This window comes from Fukomys damarensis, unplaced genomic scaffold (assembly GCF_012274545.1).
Source record: "Fukomys damarensis isolate Sample0158 unplaced genomic scaffold, DMR_v1.0_HiC HiC_scaffold_14, whole genome shotgun sequence".
In the NCBI taxonomy this organism is placed as follows: Eukaryota; Metazoa; Chordata; class Mammalia; order Rodentia; family Bathyergidae; genus Fukomys; species Fukomys damarensis.
The window spans coordinates 41,521,903-41,541,079 of NW_022900926.1; the positions used below are offsets into that span (position 1 = coordinate 41,521,903).

At 36.4% G+C, this 19,177-nt stretch overlaps 1 protein-coding gene and 1 pseudogene across 3 annotated transcripts in view; one reads left to right on the forward strand and one right to left on the reverse strand.

The window, feature by feature from the left end:
- The window catches only part of Prkn (parkin RBR E3 ubiquitin protein ligase), a 1,339,037-nt gene that overhangs the window by 826,970 nt on the left and 492,890 nt on the right, over positions 1-19,177 (forward strand). The window lies entirely within an intron of this gene.
- Positions 16,608-17,076, reverse strand: LOC104866913 (annotated as a pseudogene).

Sequence of the window (19,177 nt, forward strand, 5' to 3'; positions counted from 1 at the left end):
GCAGGCGACAGTACCACTGAGCTAAATTCCTGGACCCTGATTTTCAGCTTTGATTTTTTTTTTTAAGTCGAATCTTCATAGTGGTGAATTTGGTTTTTGTTTAGAAGAGAATGGAAAACTACTGAAAATTTTTGTGAGAGTATGGATGCTTTCATAGTTATGATTGAAGAAGATTAATTTTCTTCATTCATTTTTAGTATCTTATGTTGTCAAGAGAGATAGTTAAATAGTTAAATGAATACCAGAACATTATTGGAAAGCATTTAATGACAATTCAATGAGATCAGTGACTGGGTAGAGAGAACACTTGGGAAAGGCATGGAAAGCAGTGACCACAAGAAAAACTTTCTACAGTTCTTGTTGAGATTGAGGATTGACATGGTGAGCAGAAGAATAGGTCAGTGTCAAAATATTTCCAGTGTTACAAACTGACCGCCCAAACACATAGGAAAAGTTCATGCCATTTAAAGCAAAACCGAGCAAACGAAAGAATAAAATATAAATTCAATATTTACAGCACATAAAATGAATATGAGGATAGGAATAGGATCAATTGTGAATATAGCTTTGATTTCGTATGTTTATTGAAAGGTAATTTACTATGTTCTTTTTGTCAAACTGTGTGCCAAAAAGTTTGGCAATTCAGAGATGACACTTCTATTCTAGAACACAGACAAGTTTAAAGCAAAAGGCATGAAACATCTTGCACATGTCTCAGATTCAGCACAGTAATAAGATGAGAAAGACACAGCTTCTTTTAAGCCCTGAAATGCTATTTCTTGCTTACTTTGTGACCACCATTGGACATGATGGCATTGGTGCTCTTTTCCATCAGCGTTTATTTGTTAAAAACACTTTATTATTTAGTCCTAATGGAAACTCAATGTGGTAAGCATTGTTCACCAGTACATAGTTCATATGGGGAAACTAAGTCTCAAATCAAATAGAGTTTGCCCAAGGCTACTCATGTTGTATAGTTCTGTGTCTTCAAGAGTAGGATAGCTATGCTATAGTGCTAATGCAGAGAATGTGTGATTTAAACCCAGTAGCTATTGTAAAGCATATCCTCCTGTTACTAGCAGCCTATATCTATGGGATTATTATGCTTCCTAATAAGGACAAAACTAACAACTGCACAGTATATAAACTAAATGATAAAGCTTTATAATTTCAGTGTTTTCATAGCCAAGATTGTTGCCAATATATTCAAATAATATGATATTATTCTACCTTCAGTTTACTCTATAAAATCCTGATGAGTAGACTTACCGGTATCTTGCTTGACAGAGCTGATTTAAAGAAGTTTTTGATTTGACACTACAAAAGGCGGATACAGAAACACATCTTCATTAAGCACCTTTAAAGCAACACGTTGGCTCCCACTGCCAGGTGCATTCTTTAGATCCTCAAAGTAAGATTTCACTAAATTATCATTATTTTAAGAATTTTAGGATGCAAATACTTAGAAAAGATGAGGATTAATAATGACATCAAAAGGAGTGTACCTAATTTCTAACTTCAGAAAATCCTGCTCTATTGTGCAACATAGAGATCATTCCAAACAGTCAATTGGGATGCTCCAGAAATACATTAGAAATTTGTAAACCATCCACCTCTGAGAAGGTTTTCCAAGAACATTTGTGGCAAGTCTAGGCAATGACTCAGCAAGGGTGTCACTATTAAGAGTATGCAATGGCATGAATCTCTTAGGGTCTAGCACCACTTTTAACCAAATATTGTGCTCTCTTCCCTTGAGACAGCCACCTTTCTCTACCAAGAACTCCATAAGTCACTCATACAATAAAACTTCTCCCTGTGAAAAATCCAGATGTTGTTAAAGTTGCATTTGTCTTCTCCCCTCTAGATGTATGTGTACATTTCACAAAGCCCTTGTGTAGTTTGGCTATGATTTGGAGTCACTGAATGTTTCGTGCTCAATTGAATCTGTTGGCAAAAAGGTTGATGCTTGGAGGACATTCAGGAAACAAACTCTGTGTTTTCTGAATAATTGCTTAGGTTTCTAAGACTGTAAAGCCTTATGTTTAAAAGAATAGGTAGTTCTTAGTTTCGATACCCACTTCCAGGTATACACTGAGCAACTGGAAACTGCCAGAACTCACTGATGTTGTATGTTTAAACTTGCAATACAAATAGTGCTTTGTATTTAAAAAAGAAAATCCACTTCTATAGTAAGACGGTCTTGAGCTGCTCACACTGTACCTCCGATTTCCTTCACGTGGATATTGGGGTATTCAGTCGTGATACTTTTAGCATCAGAGAATTAGCAAAATAAGTGCTAGGCTTACTTTCCACTTCCCAAGGGGAGTTGCCTGAGAAAAACTCTCTCCTTTTCCTTTTAAGCAGGTCAGAGTTCTGACTGTGCAGCCGTAAAACTCTCCTGGTAGCCTTTTAGAGGCTTTTAAAAGAATGTCTCCCCAAATATGTTCTATTGCATGGGTGGTTGTTATTGTTGTCATTTCTTACTTTGTAGCCAGTGTGAAATCTCCCTTGGGGTGTACTGAGAATGGATCGAGAAACACTGACGATAGATTATAAGATCCCACTCATTTTATGCCATAAAGGAAAGTGTCATCCGCTGTTTGGCATCCTGGTTGGCAGTATTCCTCCACAAGCAGAAGTGATTGTTCTTGACCCTGGAGGCAGAACATGGGAAATAAACCGAGTTTGTTGTGCAATAGCATTATAGGAAACAAACACAATTTAAAAACTGAAGTGATCATTTCCCAATTTTCTTACAGATTCATTGTCTCGAATTTAGAATTTTTCTTTAGTGAATCAGCAGTACTTAGAACAGACTAAGACAGGCTTTTCCCAGGTTGAACTCTGGTAGAGTAGTGGATTCATAATACATGCAGCTAAGAGGGAAATGGAGAGGTCAGTGAATCTGCCCATTCACCTGTGTTAGGACCACCTGAGACAGGGTCCACCTTCCCACAGCACCTTCTCAAATTTCATAGTATTGCAAAGACACTCTTTTTCCCCAGAAATACCAGTATCCAACTCAGTGAGCTGTTCTCAGTATAACATAAATTAAACTTCTATATTTGGCTATCATTTACTTCCATCTTGATCCAAACAAAAATATCATATGACTACATACTTTGCCACTTGTAAAGTTCCATGTGAAGGGAGGTCATGGAAAAGGGGAAAAAATGAGAACCAAGACCTGTCATGTAAAGGTACAAGATCTCAATAATGAATGTAATTGTACTGTATACCTAAAATGTACCAATAAACTCAGTAAAAGAAAAAAGTTGGTTCTTGATTCCAATCACTGCACCTTGTCATCAGCCAAGGCCTCTTCCTAACAGCCCTGCATCTTTTTTTTTTATATTTAAATTGAATGTATTGGTACATTCTATGTAGACAGTATAGTTACATTCATTACTGGGATCTTGTACCTTTACATGCCAGGTCTTGCTTCTCATTTTTTCCCCTCATTCCCAGCCTCCCTTAACCCCCTCCTCCCCTCCCCACCTACAAACACTTTAATTCCATTTTTACATTTTCTCATATTTTTTCCCTTTACCTTATTCCCCTTCCCCTACCCTTTTCATTGTCCCTACACCTCTAGTCCTTTTCTTCCTGTTTCACAATGCTAAGTAACCCGTTACAATCTTGAGTACTATTTTAGTTTTTCACACCAGAGAAACTATTCAGTATTTACACATGTGTGACGTATTTATTTCATTCAGGAGTATATCCTCAAAATATACCCATTTATATATGAATGAATCTACTTTCTCATTCTTTCTGACTGAGTAGTATTCCATTTTATAGAAAAACCACATTTTCTTTATCCAGTTTCCAACTGATGGAAAGGTGGGCTGTTTCCAAGTTTTAGCTATTACAAATTGCTGCTATAAACATTGGTGCACATATATCACTGTGTTATGGTTCTTTTAATTCTTTTGGAAAAATAACCAACAGAGGGGTAGCTGGGTCAAATGGAGCCTCTAATCCTAGTTCTTTGAAGTATCTCCATATTGACTTCCATAGTGGTTGCACCAGTCTGCACTCCCACCAACAATGGAGAAGGGTTCCTTTCTCGCCGCAACCATGCCAACATTTGTTATTGTGTGATTTCGTGATAGCAGCCATTCTTTGTGGGGTGAGGTGAAATCTCAGTGTTGTTTTCATCTGCATCTCTAAAATAACCAGCGATGTGGAACATTTTTTCATATATTTACTTGCTGCTTTTATTTCTTTGTCTGAGAAAAGTCTGTTCATTTCAGATGCCCAGTTTTGAATTGGGTCTTTATATTGGGGGGGGGCTGGTTGTTTTGAGTTCTTTATATATTCTAGATAATAGTCCTTTATCTGAGGAACAGCTGGTAAAAAGTTTTTCCACATTATAGGTTGTCTCTTAGTCCTGTTGATTGTTTCTTTTGCAGTGCAGAAGCTTTTTAATAAGATGAGATCCCAGTTGTTGATTTTTTCTGCTAGTTCCCATGCTACTGAGGATTTGTTCATAAAGTCTTTTCCTATGCCAATGTCTTCCATAGTTCTGCCTAACTTACCTTCCAGCAATTTTATTGTTTCTGTTTTTATATTTTGAACTTTAATCCACTTGGATTTTTATTTAGTGAATGGTGAGAGATAAGGGTCTAGTTTTAATCTTTTGCAGGTTGAGATCCAGTTTTTCCAACACCATTTATTAAAGAGGCTATCTTTCCTCCAGTGGGTACTGTCAGCTCCTTTGTCAAAGATGAGGTCGCTGAGTGTATCTGGAGTTGTTTTTGTGTATTCCAATCTGTTCAACTGATCTTCAGGTCTGTGTCTTTGCCAGTACCATGCTGTTTTTGTCACAGTGGCTTTGTAGTATAGTTTCAAATAGGGATTTGTTATACCCGCTGCCATGTGTCTGTTGCCTAGGATGGCTTTTGCTATTCTTGGTCTCTTGTGGTTCCAAATGAATTTTTGGATTTTTCTTTCTAGTTCTGTGAAATACAGTGTTGGAATTTCAATTGGCATTACATTGAATCTGTATAGCAGTGTTGGTAGTATGGCCATTTTCACTATGTTGATTCTTCCTACCCAGGAGCAGGGGATGTTTTTCCATTTTCTTATATCCTCTTCAATCTCTTTTTTTCAGAGTGCTGTAGTTTTCAGTGTAGAGGTTTTTTGCTTTTTTTGTTAGGTTGATTCCGAGATACTTCATTTTTTTGGATGCTATTGTGAAAGGAATTGTTTCCCTAATTTCTCGCTCAGTGAGTCTGTTGTTTGTGTACAAGAAGGCTACTGATTTTTGCGTGTTGACCTTGTATCCTGCTACTCTGCTAAAAGTATCAATTAAGTCGAGAAGTATTTTGGTGGAGTTTTTTTGGGTCTTTAATGTAGAGTATCATATTGTCACCAAATAATGGCAGTTTAACTTCTTCCTTTCCTATCTTTATTGCTTTAATTTCTTTCTCTTGTCTAATTGTTATTGCCAATGTTTCTAGAACTATATCGAAGAGCAGTGGTGATAGTGGGCATCCTTGTTCCTAATTTTAACATGAAGGTTTTCAGTTTTTGGCCATTTAAAATGATGTTGGCTGTTGGTTTTTCATAGATAGCCTTTATTAAGTTGAGATATAGACCATCTATTCCAATTTTTTTGCAGGGTTTTTATCATGAATGCATGTTGAATTTTGTCAAATGCTTTTCCTGTATCTATCGAGAGGATCATGTGGTTTTTGTTCTTGACTCTGTTAATGTAGTGTATTGCATTTATTGATTTACGCATGTTGAACCATCCTTGCACAGCCCTGCATTTTTACTGGCCACTGTGCTGTGATCAACTCAGGTGTCCCAAACTTTCATATTAGAGAAGAACACTACTTCCCAAATATCTTACATCATAGCCCCCCCACAGAGAAAATTCTAACTTGTAAAACACTAACCTGAATGTTTAGGGTAACAGAAGTAATTCATACAGGAACAACAATTAACAACTGCTTCCAGAAGTTCTTTTGCAACTAAAAGGCTCCACCTGATCTCAGAATTCCTAGTTAGTTTGTCGCCAGTCTGCAAGCAAGATAGCTTCATCCAGTCAGTCAGCTTCAGAGTACCTCTAGACTCCCTCTCTTCTCAGGTATTTCCCTTGTTCCAGATGATGAGGGATTTCTTTCTTTTGTCCTTTTAGTTTTACTTCTTTTGAAACTGGATTTTTCCTTCCCTTCAGTGATATGCCAGCTCTCACTTTAAAGGAAATTTTTAACTTCTAAGTCTTAGATAGAACACAGATTTACCTGTACAAGTATCCAAGTGGTGCACTGCATTTTTGAAAGAACAATGTTCACTTTGAAGAGGAAAATAATAATGGCAACATTATAGTTTACTGTTTTGAGAGCCAGAGGCTATGTGGCCCAGACCCTTATATTAAAGTTGGATTAAGTGATAAATCCATGCCTATGGAATACAAGTTACACATCACTTTTTGGCCAGTTCAGTAGAAGTAGATATGTCATCATTCCTTTACTGGGTGAAAAAAGAGAACTGAAAACCTAGGGTTTGTTTGAGCTGTAAGATCCAAGGATCTAAAATTTCAATCTCTTTTCCCCAGAAAGCTACCAGATGACCAATCCTTTATATGAATAAGACAAATAAAGTTACATAATTATACGGAATTTAAGTTCTACTGCTTATTTGTTAATGTCACTAGGGTGAGCAAAACTAATTCAGTCTGAAATATCTTGATGTGGAACTTTCCTTCCATTCAGATCATTCAAAAAGATAATGTATAGATGTTTACCCTACATCAGTAGAGCTAAGAAACACTTCCAAAAGTAGTCTAGCACAGAAAACACACACACACACACACACACACACACACACACACACACACCAAACACCCATACTCATCAAAATACTAAAATTTCTTTCCCCACATATACATTGACAAATGACATTTTTTCCACATTTTTAAATAAACAATGTAGAAGTCCTCAAATGGAAAGGACTCATGCTTCAAAACAGCAAGTCCAGGGTCTCTGTATGCATACAACCATCCTTGCTGATTTACCCTTGAGAGAGCATAGTTCAAAAATTACATCAGATTTTGTGTGTATCCAAGGGACACATTCATTACTACCATATATTGAAATTTTAAAAAATGTTGAAGCACCCATCTTTATATTTATTCTATTCATATTGTAAAATACATGATTTTTAATTCCTTTCAAATTACTTTCTAAAAATTATTAAGCAAATAAATATAACAACATTTACCAGACTTCACAGTGTTTCTCATAGGCAAGCACCATTGAATATCACATACCTTTACAAAAGGCATGTTGTAACCAAATATTAATCACTTACAAACCCAGAGTTGCTCATGCCCTTGAAGCTAGGCACCTGATGTGTATAACAACATTTAAGAAAAAAGTAAGCCTATATCTCTCAGATCAGTCATTACCTTCCAAGGATTAACACTAGATCATTCTTAGCCCTATTTATTTATTTTTTCCCCTCATTGAGTTTATTGGTGCATTTTAGGTATACAGTACAGTTACATTCATTATTGGGCTCATGTACTTTTACATGACAGGTCTTGGTTCTCATTTTTCCCCTTGTCCCTGCCCTCCCTTCACCCCCTTACTCCCCTCCCCATTTACAACCATTTTATTTCCCTTTTTTCATTTTCTCCTATTTTTTTCCTTTCCCTTATTACCTTTCCCCTATTACTTTGAGTTCAAGTGTGTATTATTCGTCTTTTTGAAAACAATCTGCTTTCTTAATCATTTTGAGATCCCACTTTCCATCCCCAGACATTCTAAATTCTTGACCTCATTTCAATTGTGGAGCCCAAAATCCTGGAATATTTAAAAGTTCTATATCATGTATTGTGACCAATGGGAACCCAAACTCTAGGCTCCTGAGCTCCAAACACTGGCAGGGATGGATTAAGCTCTCCTTCATCCTAAAGGAAAAGAAGAAAATCTAGCAGCTGAATGGAGATTGGCAATGAAAAGGAGTACTTTTTCAGGAATTAATCTGATTTTGAAAAATAGCATCTTCAGAAGAAAGCCTCTTAAAAGATAGGAAGAAAATTAACATTCTCCAAATACTGTAAAATAACTGATTTTTATAGGATTCTATTGAATAAATCATCGCATTGCTTCACAGTCACACAAGAGAGATGGCAGTGTCAGAGAACTGGGGAGCTGCAGAGCTCCCACTACAAATGTTCTGTTCCCACAGTTAGTGTGAGAGGCCAGGAACCCAGCTGCTGTTCAAGCACATGTAATCTCAAATATATATGAATTAATTGTTTGTGGTTTTTTGGTCTAAAATGTTTTTACTAAATTCTATTTTAAACCTTTTCTAAATAATAATATGTCCTTTAAATATTTTAAGGAAATTACAGATCAACGGGAGTTCTCTATTCTCATTTTCTCTCTATCTAGTCTCTGGAGCTTTTTGTGCTGTCTTCATTAACAAATTTCTGAATAAGAAAGCTTGACTTGAAATGAATGAATTTCCCCAACACTTTAAAACTTTTTCTTTGGATGTACAGTTGTATTTTTTACACATGTGTAAAGTGGTGTTGTGACCAGGATTCAAAGCTCTTTCCTCATCCTACACCTGTTTAGTCAGCCATCCTCTGACAGATCTTTTAGTCTGGGCAATCTAGTCTCCATTACTACAGGTCTATATTTTCAAGAATGTCTGTGAATGGAACAACAGAGTTCCTTTAAGATTTCTTTTACTCAGTGCATTGCTTGAGTTTTACCACCCTGGTGTGGGTATCTGCAGCATGTTTTTTCTTGTTGGTCAGTAGTGTCTATTGTACGCTAGCACAACCTGTACTTGACCATCTACTCTTAGAAGGGCATTTGGGATATTTGATCTCCAGTTTGGGGTAATTATAAAGAGAGCTGTTGTAAACATTAAGCAACAGATTTTGGTGTGAACATAGGTCTCAATTTATCTCTGATTTTCAGAATTTAGTTATTTTGTCCATTCTAACTTAAAATGTTTTTCTGTGTTCTTCAAATATCCCATTTTTTCAAGTCTCTTATTGCACCGTTGCTTTGTTAGTTTCCTCTTCTGGTTACATAATAATGCAGCATATGAATTTCCAAACTTCTCTTTCTTTTAATTTTTGTCTTCTTATCTCCAAGTACAGTTTTATGAAAATAAACTAGAAATTTAAATTCTTATTTGTAAATTCAGACATATTGGTAAGAATGTAAATTCTTGTCTCCCCAAGGTCAACTTCTCTTAGTCAGGAACAGAGTAAGCTATGAACTTCATCATGTTTAGAAAGATAAAAAGAATCCAGAAAAGTTACTAAGGAAGCATGGAATTCAAAGCTGGGCCAAGAAGGAGCTGTGTATGAGCAGAAGCAGTGCTTAATGAAAAGTCAGTGGATGGAAGGGTGTAGTAACATGGATGAATTGTTCCGGTGAGGTTAATAGAAAGATTGACTGGAGTTCAGGCTATGGTGGTCACAGCATACTTAAGGATTATGATGTTTGTTGTCCAACCATCTATAATGCCAGGCCTATACCTGTGGTTCTCAACTGTCAAAATGTCATCACAGTTGAACTGGGAAAAAAGTTTAAATATCATCACCCATTCCCCAATTGGAAAAAACAATTCAGTTGATTTTAGGTGGGGACAGACCAACTCCAATGGATTAAAGCTCATTCATATGTAGAGTAACCATAAAAGGAGGGGTGGGGCAAAGTAGAGAAGAGGGCAAGACTATACTAGTGAGGAGAAAAAGAGATTAAGACCAGTCTAGGTGGATGTGTGCTTTATATGAATATTAAAGTCACAAGCATGCTAAGAGAAGTATCAGTGGAAGTAGAAAAACAGCCCTGGTGCTAAGTAGGTGGTTGCAACTTGGAGGGATAGAAGATAACTCTGCCATTCAGCTGCTATGTGCTCCTAGCAGTGGACATTAACTCACAAAAGTACTTCCTGCAAATGGAGGGACCAAAGTGTGTCAGCCGCCTAGGGAATCATGATACTGATGTTTGGATCATATCTGCCAATTAGGCAAATAATTTTCTTGAAATTTGAGTAACAAAAATTTTCAATTATGTCAAACAATTTTATGAATTGGGTCCTCATTACATTTTTTCTAAATGGTTCAAAGCTCACTGAAATACTTTATATCAAAGATTCTTGGAGTATACACTTATTTTCATGCTTTTTAAAAGGTATAGATACAAGTATTTTCATAAATGATATATAACAGAATCATAAAGGAATGTAAACAGTTTCAAATATTTTGTTTTCAAAGTGTTTACTCCAAAGTCCAAGTTTTTTCAGCAACAAAATATGTATTTCAATACATAGCAAAAAGTGTACCTAGTATAATCAGACAGAATAGCTTTTTTAAAAAATTTTTTTCCCATTAAATTTATTTTTACATTTAAAGCAAACAATATAGTTATATTTATCATTTAGATCTTGTACCTTTACAAGATATGTCTTGGTTCTTATTTTTTCCCCATAGTCTTCCTTCCCTTCACCCACTTCAACCTTCCCTACTTACAAGCTGTTTTTATTTTTCTAAAATATTTTCTAGGTTGAATTTCTAATGGAGGTCACTTTCTATCACAGAAAATGGCCAACACATGTCCAAGTGGCACTTTCAAGTTTTAAATGCAACTCCTTTCTCAAGCCCATCTCTCTGTGGGAGAATGATATTTTAAGTGTAGATATAAGAACCACATAATTATAAACACTTCCCTAAGATATCTCAATGAAGCATGCACACAATCATACATCGTGGCCTTGAAAATATTATCAAACCTCCTGAAAGAAAAATGAGTAACTCTGATTTTAATGATATTGTACTTTTAAGGTTTCTACCATGAATTAGGCAGTGAAACTATGGGATGTTAATAAGTTTCATGGTCACTGCTAATTTATTCAAACTAGTGGAGAAAGTTTACTAAATTGTAGAAGTCTTGTTTTTTTTTTAATTAAACATATCAATGTCACTTGTAACTTACCGCATTCTGACTTCAATTTCTTTACTCAACATCTTCCCTACAAACTATGTATTGAATGAATTTTCTTTCAATACTACCCTTGTAACTATTTTCTTGAGCTTTTTTTCCCTCTAAACAAGAAAGCTGGCCCATCATTGGTTACAGTCAATCAATACAACCATCAAATAATATCCTTTAATCCAAGAAACTATGGATGTTTCAACTACATCATTTACAGTGTAACTTTACTTAATGGCCCACAAAAATAAGTTTTTCATATACTTAAATTGTTGGAAGAGAATATAAAAATATACTGAGCTGATACATGTGGAAAACATAGCTAACATTGTTACAAATCTATATATACTTGTTTTGATATTTGCTTCTTCAAATCTTCAGTAATAATTTCTATACATCTTTCAATAGGAATTTTTAACAATCAAATATGTTCCAATTATTTTTTTCTCGCTGAGTTTATTTGGTACATTTTAGGTATACATATTGAGGATATACTCCTAAGTGAAACAAGTAAGTCGCACATGTATAAATACTGAATAGTTCCTCTGGCATGAAAAACTATAATAGTACATAAGATCCTAATGGTGTAATTGACAATGTGGAATAGGAAGAAAAGTTCCAATTATTGTTTTAGTGATGATTCCTACCATTTTCTTGCAATGAGAAGAAAAATTTCTCTCAAAGTGTATGGTGGTTCTTCTTCCTATTAGAAACAAACAACAAAAAAAGAAACTCTCAGAAAAGACATTAGATTGTCTTTTTCTGGTACTTAGGATTGAAGCAAAGGGCACTCTGCCACTGAGCTACATGCTCAGCCTTGTCTCTGTTTTCCATTTTAAGACACCATCTTACTAAATTACCTGGGAAGGATGCAATCCTCCTGTTAGCCTTTCAAAGTTCTATGATTACAAGCATGTGCCACCACCTACTTCTAGATTTCTATTGTTAAAAATCTGTGAAAATTTTAAGTACTATGGTAAATATCAGATCCTTTAAATTTACATTGAAATAATTTTCATATCTTAAATTGCTTAGTTTCAAAAAACTTGTGAATAATTTTGACCTATGATTCCATCCAATTTTTAGCTAAAATACCAAAGCACTTTAGATTGAGATTTCCCATTAATGATAGTGGATGTATATCTATATTTCATACAATTATCATTTATCATTGAGTGTGTGTGTATGGATGTGTGGTGTTAGGAATCAATGCCAGGGCTTTGCATATGCTAGACTGAGCTACACTCCCAGCCACATTAATCATTTTATTTATTTTTCTTGTTGTTGTTTTTGTTGTTGGTTTTTTGAGACAGGTCTCACTATGTAGTTCAGACTGTCCTGGAACTCACTATGTAGCCCAGGCTGGTCTCGACCTCACAGCGATCCTCCTGCCTCAGCCTCCCAAGTGCTGGGATTACAGGTGTGCATGACCACGCCCGGTTTGCATTTATCATTTTTAATTGAATTTTTTTGTTCTTACTCTTTTTAAATAATAGTGTGGTACATTTCATGAATTAAGACATACCCAGCTTTCTCATTTTTTGCAGGGATTACATCCTAGCATTATTTAAGTTTCTGTGCCTTCTGTATGGGAAGTTTTTTGGAGCTTTGTGGGAAGATTCATTCCATCTCACACAGTAAGCAAGTTTCCTCAATTCCCCAGCTGAAAATTATCTCTAGATACCACAGTAGTTGAAAGAAAACAGTCTTGTGCTGATTGAGGTGCCATGTTGAGGTTTTTGCTAGGTGAGAATCCCCTCTTCCCTTTGGCAAACCCAGTGCTCAGAGTATGATGGGGGATGCACAGTCCAAATGATGGAGATGGTATCCATCTGTGCAGTGAACAAAAGTAATAATTCTTAATTTTATGTTTCACAACTGAAAGAAGTATGTGAAGGTTCTTATTATTTCTTGTGTTATTCCAGTGACTTAATTGTGAGGTTAATTCTGAGGACCCTGCTGTTCTTATCACAGGATGGAAGCTCAGCTGACAGACGAACCCTCTACCTGCTCAGATAATCTAAGCAGAAGCTGGGTTTGTGGTCTAGATCAGTGCATCTCTTGCTAGGATACTCCCTCAAATGCCCTGGACTTTTGGATGAACCAAGTTCTCATGCAGTAGAAATCTGAACATATGTATTTCAAATAAGCTTCTTGTTAACACAGATGTGGTTGGTCCAGAACCGCACTCACAAATGGAAAACCTTTAGACTAATGTTTGCAAACAATAATTAGTGCTTTTGTAAGTAAAGCTGTATTGAAACACAGCCAACCACTCTGTACAGAGTGTCCACTGCTGTTCTCTTCCACAATGGCAGAGTTAAATACTATGCCAAAGACCTCAGGACCTGCAAATTTAAATATGCTTATTATTCCCATAAAATGTTTGCTGACTCCCTTGCTTCGACTGTAAATATATAGACCCACAGGTAGGTAACTGTCCACCTAGATTGATTTCAATACTGAGGATACAGAAGTACAGGAGCTAATTTCATTCACTCACATTATGGGCTAAATTACAAGACTATTCTCTTATGAGTAGATTTGCCATTTCAATCATATAAGAAATTACAACAAGCTGGATTGTAAAAATAAATTACTTGAAAAAGACTCTCCACTCATATTGAAATCCTGCAGTTAAAATACAGCCTCTGCTCAGAAGTTGCCCTTGTAGCATCTTAATGCCACATAAAGCAAGGTGAAGGTATGATTCACTTGAGCTGAATTATATTAAACACACAAGAGTTGGATTTAATATCTTTCTCTAGCTAAATATGTCCTAGTAGAATTTTAAAATGAAACTAAGCTTCAAAATGAAATTCAGCTCATAGCCAGGGTCTGCTGTGTATTGTCATAGGCTTTGAAATTTTATTTCCATGCCTTTGTAAGCTGATAGACCTTCTTAACTGGTAGAATTCACTGACAGGAGGCGTCTTCTCAGAAACCACTTTTCAAACATAGCAGTGCATCTTGAAAACGAGAACTTCTTCTTTCCATCAATGGGTTATACATGAAATCCTAAAACATCTTAGAATTGTACTCAGTGTCACTGGGAAAAATAAACCCTAGATGGCAGTGCATTCAGAAAGAAGTGACTAACTTAGTTTTAATTGCCACCTAAATTGTGCTGTATTTAGTGTCACTTTACTGCCCACATCATTTGAATTTTCAAGAGTAACAAAAAATAATTTTTTCATTCTCTGCATGTTGTCTGTGTTCTCTAATTACTACCTATAGGCAGACGTTAGTAACTATTAGTCTGTGGCAAGTGGTTCAGCCATTATGTTTTTAAGGCATGTTTAAAACAAGGCATAGGATATATATCTTCTTCAATTATGCTTCTCTACCAAAAATTTATATTAAATCTTTTGGTTAAATACATAGCTTTGATTATGTATTATCTTTCTCATCTCCATTCCTACCTCTATCTATCTCATTATCTATATGTAAGGCAAGATTTAAGGAAGTATGAATACCTCCCAGTTACTTCTTTATTCAACCATATCCATCAGTCTTCATAGTTGAGTTTTGCTGCAGGAAGGAGGTGAAACAGTTGAGATGTTTTTTATTTCAGTGACTAACCTGCACTTCAGTATTATAGGGTGAAAGGCCTGAGGTTGACTGTTATCTGGTATATCTGAATGCATACTCCCCCAGTACCAGATGGTCAGTGAGAACTTAATAGGAATGGTGAGGAGCCTGCTACCACTGGGCCAATGTTTTTGTGGCAAAGCTGGAGAGTCCTCTGACCTGAGGGCCCTTTTGCACTGACCAGTTCTGAGAGCTGCCATCCTCCCACTGTCTTTGTGGTTTACTGTGTTCAGGGTTCTGAAATCAGACACTAGCCCCCTTCACACTAGGGGAAAATATCAGTCTGAGAGTTCAGAATGGAAAAACATATGTATAAAGTATGTGAGAACAGCAATGCTGCTATTGATATAATTTGATGTTACATACTTTGGAGGCTCATAGAGGGATAATGGCCAACTTTTTGTGTGGTAAATTTTATTTTACATTTGCTGGTTTTATTCTAGAGTTAAAGTAGTCACCATGCTAAACAATATATGCTAGATAATATATTAACTATATGGGTGATCATTCACTCATCAACAATATTCAAATTTTAAAATATGTAGAGTGGAATGGGCAATCATGGCTGGTTTTACACCCTCATCTCTGTGTTCTGTCATTCCTACACTAGATAGGCACCTCCACATACAAATAAAATAAAATAAAGTAAAATAAAAAAGACCTAGGTTAGGGGATTGACCTATGATAAATGGAGGAGTAATGTCTGCCCTCAGTGGGCAGTTGTCCTCAATCCTTCCCACCTCATAGCATTGTTTTGAAGCTCTAGTAAGGCACTATACATGTATATTTTATGCAATATCAAACATGCCTGACTTTTGGATTTTAATTTCTCAAGAGACAATAAGGAATCATCTGCCATCCCTATGAGCTGACGATCCTCAGATCCTCACAGATCTCAGATCTTAGCAGAACTCTTTCCTTTTGTTCTGCCTTCCTACCCACTGTGGGAATGGACCCCTTTTTTTGTTGGATTCAGAGTCTGGTCTTTCAAGAGGAGAGCCTTGGAAGATGTGGCTCTGTTCCACTTTATCCTACTTTGGGAAGCACATGGCCAGGTCTGTCTTCCTTCATCGGCATCCCATTTTTTTTGATGCTTGCAGTCTACCGATATCACTTGCTCTCCCCACTACCTCTCCTGCAATTAAAAAACAAGGCAGTCAACACTTGCAAGCCTGTATCAGACTCCAACTTGTTTGTATTCTCACTTTGAAAAGATTCTATCCAGTATGGATGCTTTGATGTTTTGATAAGGATGACCTATAACTGTAAACATTGCCACATTGATTACATTTGTAAGGTTTCTCTCCAGTATGGATTCTTTGATGCTCTGCTAAATATGATTTTTTACTAAAGACTTTTCCTCATTCATTACATTTATAAGGCTTCTCTCCAGTGTGCATTTTCTGGTGCCTTATAAGATTTTATTTCTGATTGAAGACTTTACTACATATATCACAAATAAAATATTTCTCTCCAGCATGGAATATCTGATGAATAGTAAACTGGGAATCTTGGGTAAAATTTCCACACTCATTCCATTTGTAAGGTTTTGTATTAATGTGCATTACCCATTCTTGGGTGGAAGATAAAGACTGAAGAAAATCATATTCATATTCATGAGTGTGGGAAGCCAGCCATGGCCCATTGGCTTTTTGAAAGATAACATTTGTTCCTCTTTAAGGACTGCACGTGTTAAACTTGTTTCTGACCCTGCACGAGAGAAACTCGGATAGCCAAAGATCTGTAGGAGTCAGGTACTTCCTGTTAAAGATCTGACGTTAGCTGTAGGAGTCAGGTGTTTCCTGTTGATGTGCCTTTAAAAGGTTGATGCTTGTTTGCAATAAACGTCACCTTGATCAGACTCTTGTCTTGGCGTCCTTCTTTTCTCTCTGCCCCATCTCCACCCCGCTGCTCTTTCGGGTTTGAGGCACTGCTGGACAGTGCTCTGCATCGCCGGTTCGCGACACATGAGCAATTTTTTTTTTCACACTAAAATGATTCCTTTGGTTGGATGAAACTGAGGAATCACTGTTGACAGACTGCTCAATGGAATAATAGTTGCAGTTCAGGCACATGTGATTGAAAACTTAACCCAAGCCAATTTTTCGTATGTGTCTCTCCTGCATTCCTTTGACCATGTTCTTCTCTTCTGTCAGTGAGATTTTCCTTGTGATTCACACAGAATCCTGTGTCAATTCTTCCATCCTCTCCGCATTGGCACTCAAAGTCATGTATATTTGGATTTCTTTGAAGCACATTTCTTGAATGTTGTGAATTTTATGTTTTTGCAACATTGCTGCCTGGAACATTTCTCCAGTATCACTCTCCCTTTGGGGATAAGTTCCTTGACCACACATTTAGGAGAGGTATCCAGGGAAACCAGGTTCCTGTAGTTCTCCAACATCACGTCCCTGTGTAAAGTCCTCTGAGCAGGGGCTAGGCATTTCCACTCCTCCTGGGAAAACTCTATGGCCACATCCCTGAATGTTAACAGACCCTGAATAACAGCCATTCTCAACTCCTTTTCTTTCCTCTTCTTGGCTTCTTCCTTATGTAACATTGAGTCTTTGAAAGTTAATCCAAAGACTACAGAGGAAGTCATGTGCAGAGGTCAGGAAGTCACACGGGGACTATGAAGGTAGAGATACCCGTTGCCATGTCCCAGCAGAGAGGAGCAGATACCTGGAAACAGGATGTTAGGGTTCCTGGGAGAGCTGCACAGTGCTGTGACCTCCACTCCATGGGATGCCTTGTTATTTAGTCTTTAATCCACTTGGTATAGTGAATGGTGAAAGATAGGGATCGAGTTTTAATCTTTGGAAGGTTGAAAAGCTAGTTTTTCCAACACCATTTATTAAAGAGGCTATCTTTCCTCCACAGAAAATGGTTGGCTCCTTTGTCAAAGATGAGGTAGCTGAATATGTCTGGTGTTGTTTCTGCGTCTTCTAATCTATTCCATTGATCTTCAGTTCTGTTTTTTGCCAATACCATGCTGTTTTTATCACAGTGGCTTTGTAGTATAGTTTCCAGTTGGTAATTGTGATAGCCCCTGTTGTCTAGAGTGGCTTTTGATATTCTAGGTCTTTTCTGGTTCCAAATGAATTTTTTGATTTTTTTTCTCAAATTCTGTGAAATGTACTGTTGGGATTTCAATCTTGATTGCATTGAATCTGTATAGCAGTTTTGGTAGTATGGCCATTTTAGCTTCTTCCTTCCCAGGATCAAGAGAGGTCTTTCCATTTTCTTATCCTCTTTTATCTTTTTGGTCAGAGTGCTGTAGATTTCATTATAGAGGTCTTTTTCTCCTTCATTAGATTGATTCCTAGATATTTCATTTATTTTGATGTTATTGTGAAAGGAATTGTTTCCCTAATTTCTTCCTCAGTGAGCCTGTTATTTGTGTACAAGGGTATTGATTTTTTAGTGTTAACCTTGTATCCAACTACTCTACTGAAACTGTAAATGAAGTCTAGAAGAAGTCTTTTGGCAGAGTTTTTTGGGTCTTCTATGTAGAGTATCATATTGGCAGCAAATAGTTACAGTTTAATTTCTTTCTTTCCTATCTTTATTCCTTTTATTTTTTTCTCTAATTGCTGTGTCTAATTGCTATGGTGAATGTTTCCAGAACTATATTGAACAGGAGGGGTGATAGTGGACTTCCCTGTCTTGTTCCTGATTTTAGTGTGAAGGTTTTCAGTTTTTGGCTATTTAGAATGATATTGGCTGTTGGATTTTCAGAGATAGCCTTTATAAGGTTGAGATAAAGACCATCTATTCCAATTCTCTGTAGGGTTTTTATCATGAATGGGGGTTGAATTTTGTGAAATGCTTTTTCTGTGTCTATTTAGAGGACCATATGGTTTTTGTCCTTGACTCTTTTAATATATTGTATTACATTTATTGATTTCCTTATGTTGAACCATCCTTGCATCCCTGGAATAAATACGACTTGGGCAGGGTGTATAATTTTCTTGATGACCCGCTCTATTTTGTTAGCCACTATCTTATTGAGGATTTTTGCATTTATGTTCATTAGGGAGATTGGTCTGTAGCTCTCTTTTTTGATCGGGTCTTTCTGTGGTTCTAGAATCAAAGTAACATTTGCTTCCAGGAATGAATTTGGAAGTATTGCTTCCCTTTCAGTTTTACTGAGGAGCTTAAAGAATTGTGGCAATAGTTCTTCTCTGAATGTCTTGTAGAATTCATCAGTGCAGCCCTCGGGACCTGGGTTTGTCTTTGTTGATAATGTTTGAATTACATTTTTTGTTTCATTGAATGTAATTAGGGTGTTTAGACTTTTTATATCTTCTTTGTTCAACTGTGGAAGTTCATATGTATCTGGGAATCTGTCCATTTCTTCTATGTGTTCATTTTATTAGAGTACAGGTTCTCAAAGTAGGTATTGACAATCATCTGGATTTCTGTTGGATCTGTTGTTACTTCACCTTTTTCATTCCTAATTGCATGGGTATAAGCCTTTTTTTTTTTTTTCTTTCGACAAAGTTGGCTAAGATTGGCTAAGGGATTATCGTTTTTATTTTTTCTTTCAGAAAACCAACTCTTTGATTCATTGATTTTTTTATATCATTTTCTTAGTCTCCATTATATTAATT